The sequence below is a fragment of the Microtus pennsylvanicus genome, chromosome 20, assembly GCF_037038515.1.
Source record: "Microtus pennsylvanicus isolate mMicPen1 chromosome 20, mMicPen1.hap1, whole genome shotgun sequence".
Lineage (NCBI taxonomy): Eukaryota > Metazoa > Chordata > Mammalia > Rodentia > Cricetidae > Microtus > Microtus pennsylvanicus.
Genome location: NC_134598.1, coordinates 15,625,719 through 15,641,953, shown reverse-complemented (window position 1 = coordinate 15,641,953; position 16,235 = coordinate 15,625,719).

Below are 16,235 nucleotides of genomic sequence, written 5' to 3'. Positions count from 1 at the left end.
TTAAAAACATACACTAGGAATTCTAATTTGCAAATTATGTGAAAGGGTAGAAATAACAAATGTCAACTTTTTACATCGAATTATCAACTGAGAACTTCTCTGAATAATTAGTTGTTTAAAAATGCGAGGGAAAACTGCAATACATGTATGTTCAATATTTACTCAAACAATGTCTGCTCTAACTGATGGATTCCTGTTTATACATTATCACATTCTCCATTCTCTTTCGGTTGGTTCTTTCTCTCCCTTTCTTATCTAACATTTCTTGAAATAGCCTTCTGGTAGTAAAATTTTGGAGACAATTTTTATGCAAATGAAGGTTTTGTTTACTATGTATTGGGGACATTATCCATAGACATTTTCGACTAGGGATATATATATATATATATATATATATATATATATATATATATATATTAGATTTTTTTTTCCAGTGTAACTATGCCTTCAGTTGATTTAATCAGCATGGTTTTATAGATTCTGGCAGGATTTTCAACTCTCTTTTTTTCCATATGTGTATTGGAGATAGCCAGAGAATTTACCTTCAAAACTGTTATGAGGAATACATTGCCTTGGCAAGTTGTCCTATGAAATGGAAGAACTTTGCCAAAGGACAGTACATCAGCTCAACATGTAGTGAAAAATACACAGGACCACCAGACATCCAAATAACCTCAGAGTGTTAATTAAACCTTTAAACGAAATAGGTTAGAAACTGCTCTGATGGAGGAGTGAAGGGAACATGTAGAGATTTGAAAACGTCTTTCATGGACCTTATCCAGACTGCTTTAATATGTCCCCTCATGTCAATAACCTTGTTAGGTCTATGACTTTTATAATTAAGGGTTCCCTAGTTCATGCTGGAGAACTAGTAGCCGAAAGTCTATTTGCTACCAGAAAAGGATGTCAGTCGGAAACAGCCACAGCTCTATCCCAATTTGCAAAGCAGATCTCAAATGAGCAACATTTCAGAGATGTGAGGGGACATAGATCTGAAAAGGAGGTTGACGAGTAGTGGGCAGTTTTGGCTAAGGTGGAAGCAGAAGCACCGGCATATGATTGTCGGTGTCATGGAGCCACTAAGGTATTCTCGTTTTTCCTTGACTGTTTTCTTTAATAGACACTTAATGTTGAATGCTCTACACCTGCTCTTCAGAACTCACTTCTCTTGGGGCAAAATGTATGTTTAATTTTATTACTTATTTAATTTTTCCTTTACAAATTTTCTGGGGATTTTTTTTTTTTTGGTGTATGCGTGTTAGTGATCCGATTAGTGGAAAAACTTGTTCTCAACAACAAAAAATCCTTTTTTTAAGAGATAAATGCCAAGAATAAAAATGAATGCAAGAATCATCACTTTGCTCCAAAGTCTTTGAAACCTTGTGAACTATTTTCTTTTCAGATATTGTGATTGATTGCAGCTTTTTTGAAGCCTAGGCTTCAAAAGTTGCTATAGCCTTTGCTGGAGAGGTTGTGGAGTAAGGGGCCACACTTATCCATTGCTGGTGGGAATGCAAACTTGTCCAACCATTTTGGAAATCAGTGTGGCAGTTTCTCAGGAAATTCGGGATCAACCTGCCCCAGGACCCAGCAATACCACTCTTGGGAATATACCCAAAAGATGCCCTATCATATTACAAAAGCATTTGTTCAACTATGTTCATAGCAGCATTATTTGTAATAGCCAGAACCTGGAAACAACCTAGATGTCCTTCAATGGAAGAATGGATGAAGAAAGTGTGGAATATATACATATTAGAGTACTACTCAGCGGTAAAAAACAATGACATCTTGAATTTTGCATGCAAATGGATGGAAATAGAAAACACTATCCTGAGTGTGGTAACCCAGACCCAAAAAGATGAACATGGGATGTACGCACTCATAATTGGTTTCTAGCCATAAATAAAGGACATTGAGTCTATAATTTGTGACCCTAAAGAAGCTAAATAAGAAAGTGAACCCAAAGAAAAACATATAGTTATCCTCCTGCATATGGGAAGTAGTCAAGATTGCCGGGCTTTTGTATCTCTCTATGTGACGTGTATTACATTGAGATAAGTGATATTTTGCTTTTGTTTCAGTATACGAAGTCAAAATACCTCGTTCCCTCCCCCCCAAATACTTTATTTGTTTCACATGGAATGCAGAAAATATTTAAATGATAAGAGCATATAGAAAGCCTGGAAGATACTGTAGGTTGTGAATAATAATGGCTCAAGAAGTATTAAGGATTCTTGCACATATTTTTAAGATACATATTTGGACTGATAGCATGCTGTGAAGTAAAACAAACATTATATAGAGAAAGGGGCAGATGTATCAATGTAATAAGGAAAACATGTGTCTTTGATTAAGAGACAAGCTGTGAAATAGGGTGGGATAATTGAGCATTGAAAGAAATTGAATTAATTGAAGGAAGAATTTGAAGACAGCAAAGGTGACCATAGCAAGTAAATAAGCAGAAAAATATGCTGCTCAAATTTTATCTATAATTTAGAAGAGATGGTTCTGAGTTTCTCCTAGAGCAATGTGAAGATTAATAAAACCGTTAAACTATAAATTATAATTACATGGCTTGACTGTAACTTTATGCAGTGTAGATGCTATGTTGGAATCATATTTTAAACTTATGATTGAGTCAAAATTACATAACTGGATGGTTTCATACCATTGACCTTCAGTGTGTTTTCTGCAGTGATTAAAAATTTATGCCATTCTTAGTTTATGCACTTCTTCATTTGAATACTAAGTAAATTGTGTGGGATTTCATCACAGTTACTTGTTTGAGCAAAAACTAATGGTTAAGTAATACACAGACACTGCTTGAACTAACCCTGTTAAACCCTGATGATTTAGTCAGAATGGAGATCTGTGCCTGAGATCACATCATCACATCGCATTATCTTGTGAGTGAATGTGAGAATGAAGATTCTAGAAAGTGATTAGGTTCAGGCTTTGCTTTCAGGATATTACAGAGAAGCCTATGCTGTAGGGAAAAAAAGTATGGAGACCCAAGACATATATGTAAATCTTCCCTGAGGGTTAGGAGGGCAGATTATGGAGGAGCTCAGTAGAGAGAACTGGATATACTATGAGCAGGTTCACATGGGGTAATCTGCTGCTGTTTGAGAAACAATCAATGTGCCTCAGAGATACGTGAAAGATTATTAATGTACTAATGGCATTAAATTACCTGGAGCTGTGGAGAATAACCATGGCAATAAAGGTAGTGGACTAAACAATCAGGAAGGCCCAAAGAATGGACATTAGAACGCTCCTAAAAGTAATATTGATAACTTATGAGATACCTTGAAGAAAAACCCTGAAGCCAGACAATGATGGATTGATGGTAGATGGAAGAATATGTTGTCCAAGACTTCTTAGTTGTGCACACCCATTATCCTCTATTAAGCCTAAACCTCATATCAGCAGTTTGAAGAGAGATTTTGTAGTCACCGAGGCTCTTATTTTTTTGTTCCACTTCCTAGTGTTGTTACATTGAGTAAGCCTGTTTTCTCTGCTTTTCACACACACATATATTATATATTCATGCACATTCACTATACACACATACATACACATACATATGTGTGTTTCTGTATGTGTATGAGTAGCACCTAGCAAAAGGGGTAACAAGAGAAGGAAATATTTCTAAACTTTGTACTAAGAGCTGTCAAATGCTAGTGCCATACAATGATGAATAATTAATCATGTTTGCATTTGACAATGTTCAGTTAATTGGTAATGGAATCACACTGCGTGGAACAATGGCTAGGAAAATCTGCCTATGGTGCTTTCTAGAGAAACAGAGAGTATGATGACACTCTCCACGGATACAGCTTTTTAAGAGATTTGCAGAGATGTGCTATAAAGAAAATAAAGTGAAAATAGGGTTGCTTCTGGAAATATTTTATGATAAGGAGAAACCTTATAGACTTTCAAACAGAGCAAGAGACACTCTGAGTGAAGACATGCATTTATAGCCTCGTGAGGACTATTTAATAATGCCGTTAATTATGGTAGATGCACATGGATACTGACTCATTCTGAATTCGTTAGCACCATTAGTCACGAAATCTCACACTATGTCTGAGCGTTCGCTTTTGTCCTCACATTCTCTGAAGTACAAAGAGGTTAAGTGACTTGCCAATGATCATCAAACATGTTGCTGAAGAAGCCAAGAATAAATCCTTAAGATCCTGACTCCAAGTTATTTATGTCACTGTATTTATTGACTTTACCTTCTGCTTAGTCATTTGTTGGGCACATTTACGATAAAAATAATGAAAAGCGACACTCCAATGCTTTAAATAGAGAATTTGCTTTGCACGCTGGCAGGAGAGAAGAAGAATAGGTCTGTGAGCTATTCGCCGGGTTTCTAACCCCGTGTTATGCAGTCAATCAGGATGTTCATTTAATTTTCAGTCTCAGTTTCTCCATGTAAAATTAACGCTACTGTTTCTCAGAGATACTTTATATTTCCCATTTTATCATTCCATCGGACTCATAAAGAGTTCACCAATTATGCTGCATCTGTGCACTTTATAATTTGAGATCTTTTTAATTCTCCTGAGCTATTTTGAATTATTCTTTAAGCAGAGATTTGAAGTATTGTGTCATTATATGGCTCAGTCAGGAAGTTCGAAGTTGGCTTTCTCTCTCCCTCATAAAATATCAGATAATTTAGCATTTTTCATGTGGAGTAAAAAAAATAATAATTCTGTTATTTCTGTAAAATGAATGCCTGTCACTTGACACACACATAGGGGAATGTTATGTCATCTTGAAGATTTAAATCTTAGGAGAGAACTTGGTTAATTCTGCACTCACCTATATATTTGCCATCTATCTATCTATCATCTATCTATCTATCTATCTATCTATCTATCTATCTATCTATCTATCATCTATCTATCTATTCATCCCTCTATCATCCATCTATTATCTATCTATCTATCTATCTATCTATCTATCTATCCATCTATCATCTATTTATCTACCTACCTACCTACTTACCTGTCTATCTATCTATCTATCTATCTATCTATCTATCTATCTATCTATCTATCATCTATCTATCTATTCATCCCTCTATCATCCATCTATTATCTATCTATCTATCTATCTATCTATCTATCTATCCATCTATCATCTATTTATCTACCTACCTACCTACTTACCTGTCTGTCTGTCTATCTATCTATCTATCTATCTATCTATCTATCTATCTATCTATCTATCTATCTATCATCTATCTATCTATCATCTATCTATCTATTCATCCCTCTATCATCCATCTATTATCTATCTATCTATCTATCTATCTATCTATCTATCTATCTATCTATCTATCCATCTATCATCTATTTATCTACCTACCTACCTACTTACCTGTCTGTCTATCTGTCTATCTATCTATCTATCTATCTATCTATCTATCTATCTATCTATCTATCTATCTATTATCTATTTATCTATGTACAACCACTGTCCAGAGATGTCATTGAGATTGTTTTCTGTTGGTCATTTACTTACTAAGATTTCTTTGGAGAAAACTAATTTTCCATTTGTAAGTGGCTATCAATTAAAGAGAGCTTCTGGGTTATGAATTGGGTCATTTGTCTACTTCTCCTTTAAGCTTTAATTCCCCATCTCATGCAGACCAGGGAGGGACTTGAGAAACTGGCTTATCCTTCATAAGAACGTATGTGCAGTGGGTCCTGCTGTGTTTACAAAGCCTTGAGTCCTTGGTGTCTGTCCTCTATCCTCTATGACACGTACTCACTTTCTGCCTCTCTTCCACAGGTTTCCCTACTCCACAAAAGTAAGGATTTGATGTAAACATCTCCTATAAGGTTGAGTGTTACAAGGTTGTTAATTTTATGTACATTTTCTGGCTGTAATATCCCTGTATAGGTTCCCATCTGATGAAGGAAGGAATGTCTCAGGTGATGACTGAGCAAGGCATTGGTTTAGGTGTAGCAGAAGGTCATTTTGTTGTAGTTTCGTTTGTAGCATTTGAATTTTACAGATCTTGAAAAGATGGGAACATGCACACAAAACTAGGATAACTAAAACATTTCTGAATAATAAAATAATTGATTGTCATATCACCATTGTGGCCTCAAATTTCACTAAGGTGATATAATGCCAGCAAGGTTAATCAATGGAATTAGCTTGAAGACCCAGATATATATTCACACATCTGTGGACACTTGATTTATTTTTATGAAGAAATCAGAAATACACACCAGAAAAAAAAATCCCCCAGCATTTTCACCAATTGGATGCTGATCAAACTGGATATCTGAATATAGAAGAATCCAAATAGGTCTATACAAAAGTCAACTCCAAATGGTCCAAAGACTTCATTGTAAGACTAGATACTCTGAAACTGTAAGAGAAAGTTGGGAATAGTCTTGTACTCAATGCACAGGGAAGAACCTTCTGAACAGAACACAATTAGCATAGGCACCAAGAGTAGCAATTAACAAATGGGACCCTAACAAAACTGAAATGCTTCTGCATGGCACAATACACCATTATCAGGGTAAACCAGGAATTTACTGAATGGGAAAAAATTTTTACCAATTCCACATTGGATAGAGAGCTAATATTAAAAATATATAAAGAACTCAAAAACCTGGATATCAAGAAAACAAATAACCCAATTGAAAATGAGGTACAGATATAAACAGAAAATTTTCAAAGCAGAAAACTCCAATGGCTTAGGAACATTTTAAAAATGTTCAACATTCTTAGCTATCAGAATAAGAAAAACCAAAACTACTTTGAGATTTCATCTCACACCTATCAGAATGGTGATGATAATCAATAAAACAAATGAAAGCTCATGCTGAGGATGTGGAATAAGAGAAACATGCTCTATTTCTGTTGGGTGTCCAAACTCGTACAGCCACTATGAAAGTCAGTCAAGATCCTGGGATATCATTATTGGGCATATACTCAAAGGATACCTCATTCTACTACTGAGACACATTCAAACATGTTCACTGTTACTCTCTTTATAATAACCAGATCTTAGAAGCAACTTACTTGTCTGTCTATGTAAAAAGAAAAAGTAATACACTTACACGGTGGACTATAGATCCACCTTAAAAAATGACACCATGAAATTTGCAAATGGCTGGAACTAGAAAAAACATCATCTTTAGTAAGGTAACCCTGACCCAGAAAGACAAATACAAAATGTGTTCATTTATATGTGGATATTAGCTGCTAAATCAAAGTAAGCAGGCTTCAATCTGTAGAACCACAGATATTAGGTATAGAATAAAGGACTGGGGTGGGCTTGGAGATTTCCCTAGGAATAGGGAATAGAGTAGATAAACCTGAAGTACGAGTCAGTGATGGGCATATCCTGGGATCGGATGATCAAGGAGGAGAGAAGGAATGGATAGGGGAAGCAATATAGGAGGGACAGACTAAATTAAGGGATGTATGAGGGATCTTATGAAAATCTAATAAAGTAGAAACTTCCTAAAATAATATGTATATGAAGGTGATCTAAGTGACATCAACAAATGATGGAGGTAACAGAGCATCAACTGGCCATCTCGCATCACCGAATGAAGCATCAGTATCAGAACCAAGTTGTATCTAAATGAGGTGTTGGCCAAAGGACTCTATGGGAATCCTCAATCAACCCAGGCGATTGCAGAGCTATAGGCTCTCCATTAACCAACTGCAAAAGCACCATTTCTAAAAATAAAATCTACATAACCCCTTGAATATTAATTTTAGCTGGTGCCTATTTAGAGCTTTCTCCCCTACTGGCTAATGTTCTTTATTCATATTTTTCATTTTGATCATTGATCTATTCATGTTTTCCTTTAAATATTTTCGTGTAGAGCAAAGAAGCATTTCAATTTGTCCTCCAATGTATTTCCTCTCCTTCATTTGAATCCTTGAATTAATACTTGTTCCTTTGTCGTATTTATTTTGCTTATTGTTGGATCCTCTCTCCCTCCCTCTCCTCTGTATGTCTCTGTCTCTCTCCCAATTAAGTCCAGCTAATGGTGACCATATATATGTACAGGTATGGATTGTCCATTAGAGCATAGGAAAACTGTAGTCATATTGTCACTAAAGAATAATTCTCCTACTCCAGGAACTATAAAAGACCATAGCCACTTATTATTGGGTTTCTTCCCCCGCCCTTTCCTCAATAGTTCCTGAATCTTGGTGGTAGTATAGTTAATATAAATGTCCATTTTGGGCTGAACACTGAAACTTGTATTTTCAGTATTTTGACCAATTAATACTTCTCTCAATTGTTTGCTATCAATTTCAAAAAGAAGCTTTGTTGACCAAGGTTAAGAACAAGCAGTTTTGGTCTATGTGTGGAAAATGGAATATTTAGAAGGCAATTTGACAGCATGACCCTCCATTAAAATAACAGCAATAGATTTTACTCTAGGGCCTAAGACCTCCCATTTTTTTTTTAAAAAAAAACAGGATTACAGCACCAGCCATAGGATTTCTTGCTATGGATCATGACTCAAACCCAACAGAAAGTGGTTTAGTTACTCCATAGCAGTCTTTTAAATAGCACAATGCATATTATGACTTTGTGTCTAGACCATATTCTCGTCATTAATGAATGTTGAACTTCTGATGATTGGGCACTAAAGTTCCTAGTGGTTTTGTTTGTCACTTTGGAGATTTGTTTATATTAATTTTTTTAAGGATCCTGGGAAGATTGTACACATAGTTTCTCTACTCATGTTCAGGGAATTTGTGTGTTTTACAGAATTCACATAGTAATTAATAAGACTTTGTAGCTCGTTAAGCGATTGGAATCCACAGTGCTTGATATCATGAGTTTCATCATCTGGAGCATGAGTACAAGTTTAATTATAGTAAGATTCTAGGTTTGCTCTTAAGTCTCTTCATTTTGAGATTATACTTACAATGTTTTTATTAAGCCAAAACCAAAAACATTTTATAGATGTTCATTTACCTCTGCTTGCAGGGTGGTATATTTTCTGCTAGAAGCCTCTGGTTCTGGCCTCAGCTACTGTGCAATCAACATCATTTCTGTCAGAATGGAGAGTCTGAATGACTCAAGTGTCTACTAAAAGCCTAATCCAATGTTTGTTTGATATGTTATACTGTACTTGCTCAGCAATGTCTTCTTTGGGACTCTATGGTAAATGTAAGTGACTGAACACTTATCTCTGCATGGTGACTGTGTATGTACCATTTATTCATTCATTTATTTTTTATTGAATTGGCTCATCAGTGCATGGCATGGTTGGAAAAAATAACCTCTGTCCTCTGAGCCTACTGTGGTAATTCCCATTGCCTTTCCTTATTGGCACTTTTCTGGGCTAATGAGTTTATTTGGAACTTTCATTCTTGTGCTCATATACTGATGCTTCTGTTCCTTTATCGATTCATTTCTGGTCTAGTATAACTGGAAAATTACTCCTTTCACAACATTAATTTTCGCTATTATTTGTTTTCCATTCCAGTAAATGTGTGATGGATACAAGATCGAGTTTTTTCTGTTATGTAATAATGATTGAGTTGCATATCATGGACAAATAGGAAATGCTGTATACAAAATGACCTGATAGAAGCACTTTTCCTTGTTCAAAAACACAGTGTTTTCCATTTTATGTTCATTTCATGCAATTTCTCAACTCTCAATTTAGCTTCTCCTGGCGGGAGTGATCATTACTTGCTTTTGGCAAGGAGCAAAATTGCAATGTAGTCATTTAGTTTTTCCTGTTTCCTTTATCCCATATAAAGTCACCCTTGTAGTAAGATGGTTGGAAAGCTTTCTGTGTGGATTCTTCAATTCTATTCTTTTCTGCTTCTGAAGCATTATGTATCTTGTATTCTTGTTGGTTCCCATGTTACAAGTATGTATCAGTGTATGTTAGTTCTCTATGTTTCTCAATTATAACTAGAAAACCTGTGGCTTGATTAATCATATTGTTATGAATAATAACATTATAACACCTCTTTCTAAAAATTAATAGTTCGGCTAATAGTATAGTAAAATAATAAAACATACAGAGTGTAGCTCATCATTAGCTAATACTTTGCCACTTTTGGTTGAGGTTCATGCTGCCAGAAAAACAATGTCAAAGATACAAAGTTAGATAATTATCCAATCGATATTTTGTTTAGTTTTATCAGTACCTTGGAGGGTGAATGACTGTAGCTCTTCACCTAATGTTTAACTTCACTCAATGAGCTAATTTGTAATATTTTCAGTAATATGTTGGGTGTCTTGTATTGAGACATTAATATATTATCATATATTAAGTAAAATATTACATAGTTAGAATTGTGGTATTTCCACTTTTTATCACACTTTTTACTTTGTGGACACGTTTAAAAATACAAATATGAAGCTTTTTTTCCCCCTGAAATCTTGCCAAATTCAAATCAGAACTTCTGCATACCCTGCTTACAATAAATAACTCCTGGGGTGATTTCATTTTCTTAGTCATTTTCTGACTACATTAGGATCAAATAACATTTTGAAAATATAGTGTAAATTTTTTGTTCAAGTAAACTGCTATGAAATAAAGCAGGGTCCATGTTTCTTTTTGGATATAAACTGTGCATTTAGATAATTTATAATAAGCCTATTCCTTCCACGAAAAAAATATATCTGGATATATCTTTCTCCACTTTTATTACAAGAAATTGGAATGCTTTTTCTTTAAAAAAAGTTTTTAATCTTTTTTGTTATTGTTTAGGCAGTCAAAATTATACCTTCATTGAGAATATTTTCATAGGAAGATTATTCTCAATATTAAAACAAATTTTTTTATGTGTTTCCCAAGAAAAGTGATAGCATGGATTGGTAAATCTTTTAATATAAAATAATAAAATGTCAAACAGAATGCTATATGAGTCAGGAAATTAATTTACATATTATTTTATTGTCTTTAAATGCTACTAGCTTCTGTTTAGTCCTTGACATCTGTGATCATTCTACACCCTGCTCTCTCACCTTTGACTACTATAATCTCTTATAAATCAAAACTACCAAATATTAATCGCAAATGCAGACACCTTTGAATCCATGATATTTAAATGTTACTTTTAATCTTCATGTGACTATTGTCAGTTAGATGTCTAAGGTCATAATTTTTTGAGCATATTGAAGTTTTAAGGGTGTAGGTCATGCTTTCTAATCAGCATTTTTTATTTTTTAACCATATTCCTAACTAGTCATCTTATTTTTAATATCTTGATCATGAATTACTTCAACTTATTAATTACATATCTAAATTTTCTAATCAACTTTCTATGGAGAGATTTATCTTTTTACAGGCGTTACATTTGCTTATTTGGGTAAAAGGTTGGCAATTGTTCTTATTACCTTTGTGCGCTTGCTAAAATAATTGAAATAAAAATATGCCAGAAAAAATAAGCAAATAATTTATCATGTTGTGTTTCAATTTATTGACTTTAATCACATTTAAAAGTTTGGGGCTTTTTTTCCTTCTAAAGTGATTTGGTCAATTAGATTGTTACTAAGGGTTTTAGTTTTAGATAGGTACAAAACCTCATTTTTCTATCCAGCTAGGTATGAATCATATATAAGCTGCCTTGATGGGATGAGAAATGATTTAATTTGGTTACAGAGATTAACGGGCAGAGCAATAAAAGTAAGCTGGTTTGTACTAACAATAGACGCCTTGCCTTTCTACACTGCATTATGCTATCTGTGCAAGTCACATGTAATAATTCTCTATGTCTACCTCAAGCATGTCTGTCACATATGGCATGGGAAGACATATGTGAGTCATTACATTGCAGCAATCGGGCTTTTAGGTATCAGGAAAATTTACTCTCAGAAATTTATTCTCTAATACACTATTTTTCTGCTTCCATATTAACAATCCAGAACTCTAATATTTGATACTACCTCTCTTCCCAAACCCAGAAATTATTCTACTTTTTCAGCAATGTCTTCATTTATCACATTCCTTCTTAAGCCAGGTCATAATTCTCTTTATATTCTATTGTGTATTCTAATAGTCATTTTTGTCACTTAACAGTGGGGATACATGAGACAGTATCAGTAGACATATTCATCACGGTTCAGGCATCACAGATAATGAGACACAAATCTAGACAGTATAGACTCTTAGGTATCCAGGCTAGAAGGTATATGCTATTAGGGACCCAGGCTAGATGGAATAAACTATTGATCTAAACTACAAACCAGTGCATAATATCTGTGTACTGGATATGATGGATGATTGGAAAATAATGACATGTTTTCTATCTAATCATCAAAAACCATAAAAAATTGGGTTAAAAATATGGTTCAACTGTATAGGGAATTTGACCTTATTGCTATGGCAAAGTGGATGGAGATGAGTGAGTGGTGAAGGAATTCCAATAGCTTGCATATCACTATAAGATATTACAGACTTTGGAAGCTTTGTGCTAACCACTGGAATAGTAACTGATCCTAGTTTGCAATGACTTTTTGCCTCATAAACATTTTATGGCTTTTTGACTCCTTTATTTTATTTAAAAGATTTTTTTCAATTTACATTCCAATCACAGTTCCCTTTCTCTCCCTTCCTCCTATTCCCTCTTCCACCTTCCCCCCACCCAACCCGCAACCATTCCCCAGAAAGGGTAGAGCCTCCCATGGGGAGTCAACAAATGAAGTCAAGTCAGCACCAAGCCCCCCCTCTCCTTATCTAGGCTGAGCAAGGTATCCCAAAAAGACAGTTTGTGGACTAGGGATAAATCCTGGTCCCACTGCCAGTAACCCCACAGACTTCCCAACCACTGTCACCCACATTCAGCGGATCTACTTCAGTCCTATACAGGTTCCTCAGCTCTGAGTCCAGAATCAGTGAGCTCCCACTAGCTCATGATAGCTGTCGCTGGAGGTTTCCCCATCATTATCTTGACCCCTTTGCTCGTATAATCCCTCCTCCTTCACTTTGACTGGACTCCAGGAGCTTGGCCCAGTTCTTAGCTGTGACCTCTGCATCTGTTTCCACCATTTTGCACCCGTCAGAATGGCTAAGATCACTAATAATAGCTTATGCTGGAGAGATGTAGAGTAAGGGGGACACTCCTTCACTGGTGGTGGAAGTGCAAACTTGTACATCTACTTTGGAAATCAGTATGGTGATTTCTCAGAAAAGTGGTAATCTATTTCAAGACCCATCAATACCATTCTTGGGCATATACCCAAAGGATGCACATCAATAACACAAGGACATTTGCTCAACTATGTTCATAGCAGCATTATTCATAACAGCCAGAGCCTGGAAACAATCTTTATGCCTCTCAGCTGAAGAATGAATAAGGAAAATGTGAAATATTTATAGGATGGAGTATTATTCATCAGTAAAAAATCAATGTTTCTTTTGTAATAGCAAACAGATTGTATGGTTTTATTTATCATGTATTTTGTATGTCACTACTTTTAATTTGCGTCTTAATATTTTTCTCTAAAACTAAACCACAATCACACACATTGACCTAGGCCTACACAGAGGAAGAATCATCATCACTGTCTCCTCCAACCACAGATTGTCTCACAAGGTCTTTCAAGACAGCCTGGGTTGCACACAGCAATAATCCTAGAGTTTGAAATATCACTTGGGCAGATGGAGAATTATGGCCTAACCTTGCTACAGAGTAAAATCTTGTCTAGAAGAATACAAACACAAAGCACAAGCAAAAGTAAAGGTCTTCAGGGGCAACAGCATGGCTTGAGATACCAATTTTTGATGACAGTCCCTCCTCCTGAATTATTTCAGAAAGGAACTGCTTGAGGTTATGTTAAGGTCTATCTATCTGTCTATCTATCTATCTATCTATCTATCTATCTATCTATCTATCTATCTATCTATCATCTATCTATCATCTCTGTATGTATGTATGTATGTATGTATGTATGTATGTATGTATCTATGTATCTATCTATGTATCTATCTATCTATCTATCTATCTATCTATCTATCTATCTATCTATCTATTTATCTATCTAATATCCTGAATATAATTTCTTCTCCCTCCTCTTATTCCAGTCCTCCTTCACCTCCTCTCTGCCCCCATCCACTCCTCCATTTCTATTCAAAAAAAAGGCAGGCCTTTTATGGATATCACTTTTATAAAATATAAGATGAAAGAACTCATTCTTCTTTGTAACAATGGTGAAATAATTATAACAATGTAAAATATAACCTGATTGTTATTGTAAAGTATTGTACAGTGTTTATTATTGGCTCTGCTAAGCTCTCATGCAATGTGTAGCTTTGTTTCATGCAGTTATAGGTTTGTTTATACCAGCACTACCTAAGGCTTGTGAGGCATGCATTGTGCTTTGGCATTCGATGTGACGATAACCACATTTTGTTCAGCTGCATTATGTATTTCTAGGAATTACTGTCCTACATGTGGCTTGTTGATAGCTGAAATGCCATTGTGTGGTACATGACTATCTGATTCACGCACTCACGATTCTATCTGTATGCTTCCATTCCCCAGTTCAGCTCAGCATGTAGAGGGCTCCAATATTGGCTTTCTTTTATATCTCTACTTAGATTGCTGAACCTTGTGGAGTAAGCTCCGCACTAGCAGGCAGATCAATAGGGCTATTCATTTATAATCATCAGCGTCACTGACCCTTTGACCACCTGTGTAATCAATGACTTAAAATAATTTTTCAGCTTTGTAAAATTTCCTGTTCCTCTCACCACACTCTGCATGCTCAGCAGAAGCTCAAATTTTCTCTTCAGATAGGAAAAAAGAGAGAGATGTATATCACAAAGGAATCATCTCAAATTCCCAATCTGAGTCCCTATGCCAGTGTAAATTTTCATACTGCCTTTCTTCCCATTTTTTTTCACAGCAGTGTAGTCAATATTCCGCTCAGAGCTGAATCTAAATTTTCACTGAGATTATCTCGCTCTGCATCCCTTCAGCTCTGTTCATTGCTAAATTCCTGTTTATCTGTATTATACATATTTAAAACACTAACATGGGAAAAGACTTCTCTTGAGGATCCCAGCTTCTTTAGTGGATCCTTTTATTTCCTTGTGTGGTTCCCATATAAAAGTTTCCAAAATCATTTGTTTCTGTTTTATAAACTCCAAGTTTTATGACTGAGGATTATCTGAATCCACCCCCAATCGTGTAAATGCCACCGACGAATTTGAGGTCAGAGTTTCATTTCGTCTTTATTCTTTTTCTCTTTAAATTTGACTCCAGTTTTTTAAAATTTTCTTTAAAAATTTTTCATTTTGTTGAATTGTCTGTACTACTTTTGAGCATTCAATGTCCTCACGTCCGTTTCTGTTTTACTTTTCCATCATAACAGAGCCTGCATGCTTAGCTACATGCAAATACTCCTTCAAGCTTCATCGTCTCCCTCATTTATACAACTTAAACTAAAAATAAATAAATAAATAGATAGATAAGAAACTAACCCAAAATCTCTCAAGATACATTTGTTTTACAAATTTCAGATGCAAGAATTTCTAAGCAACGTGCTCTTTTCTCACTGATCTTTAAGTCCTTCTTTGTCATAATCAGGGGAATGTATAGATACATAATTCAGAATGCATGCAGCAGCACAATTCTTATTTTAGCTTTTTATTGCACCTCCTCTCTAAGGATGTGGATTTCTCTCTCTTTTTTTTGCCTCATGCTGTACACAGTCACTCTAATAAAAGAAAGACAGGAATGAATTTGTCTTTTTTCCCATTTATTTTCTTCATTCCTATATATCCAACTATTCCTCCACTTCCTCAAGCTCTCATTGCCATCCTAATGTTTTGTATTTTCACCTTTCTTCCACTGTCTGTCTTCTTAATTTTGTTCTGACTGGGATTGACCTATCACTTCTCATATCCTGTAGAGTACCTATTAAACATTTAAGAAGTGTGTCCATTCTTGCCACATTTCAATTAGTACAGTGGCCTCTACTAGTAAGTGTTTGAAATGTCTTAATCTAGTTTAAAATTGACTAACTGCCTGGAGATGTATCTCATTCTGGCCTGTTGTCACTGTGCTTCTTAGAATCAAGAAGGAAGATGACTCAGTGGGTAGTGGCCCTTGCCAGCCTAATAACCTGAATTCTAGCCATGGGACACAGGATGGAAGGGCAGAACCAACGTCCACAAGTTGCTCCTTGAGCACAAGTTGCCCTACGAGCTCCACTGTAACACTTATGAGTCCACACACATGTGCACAAAATAAGTAAG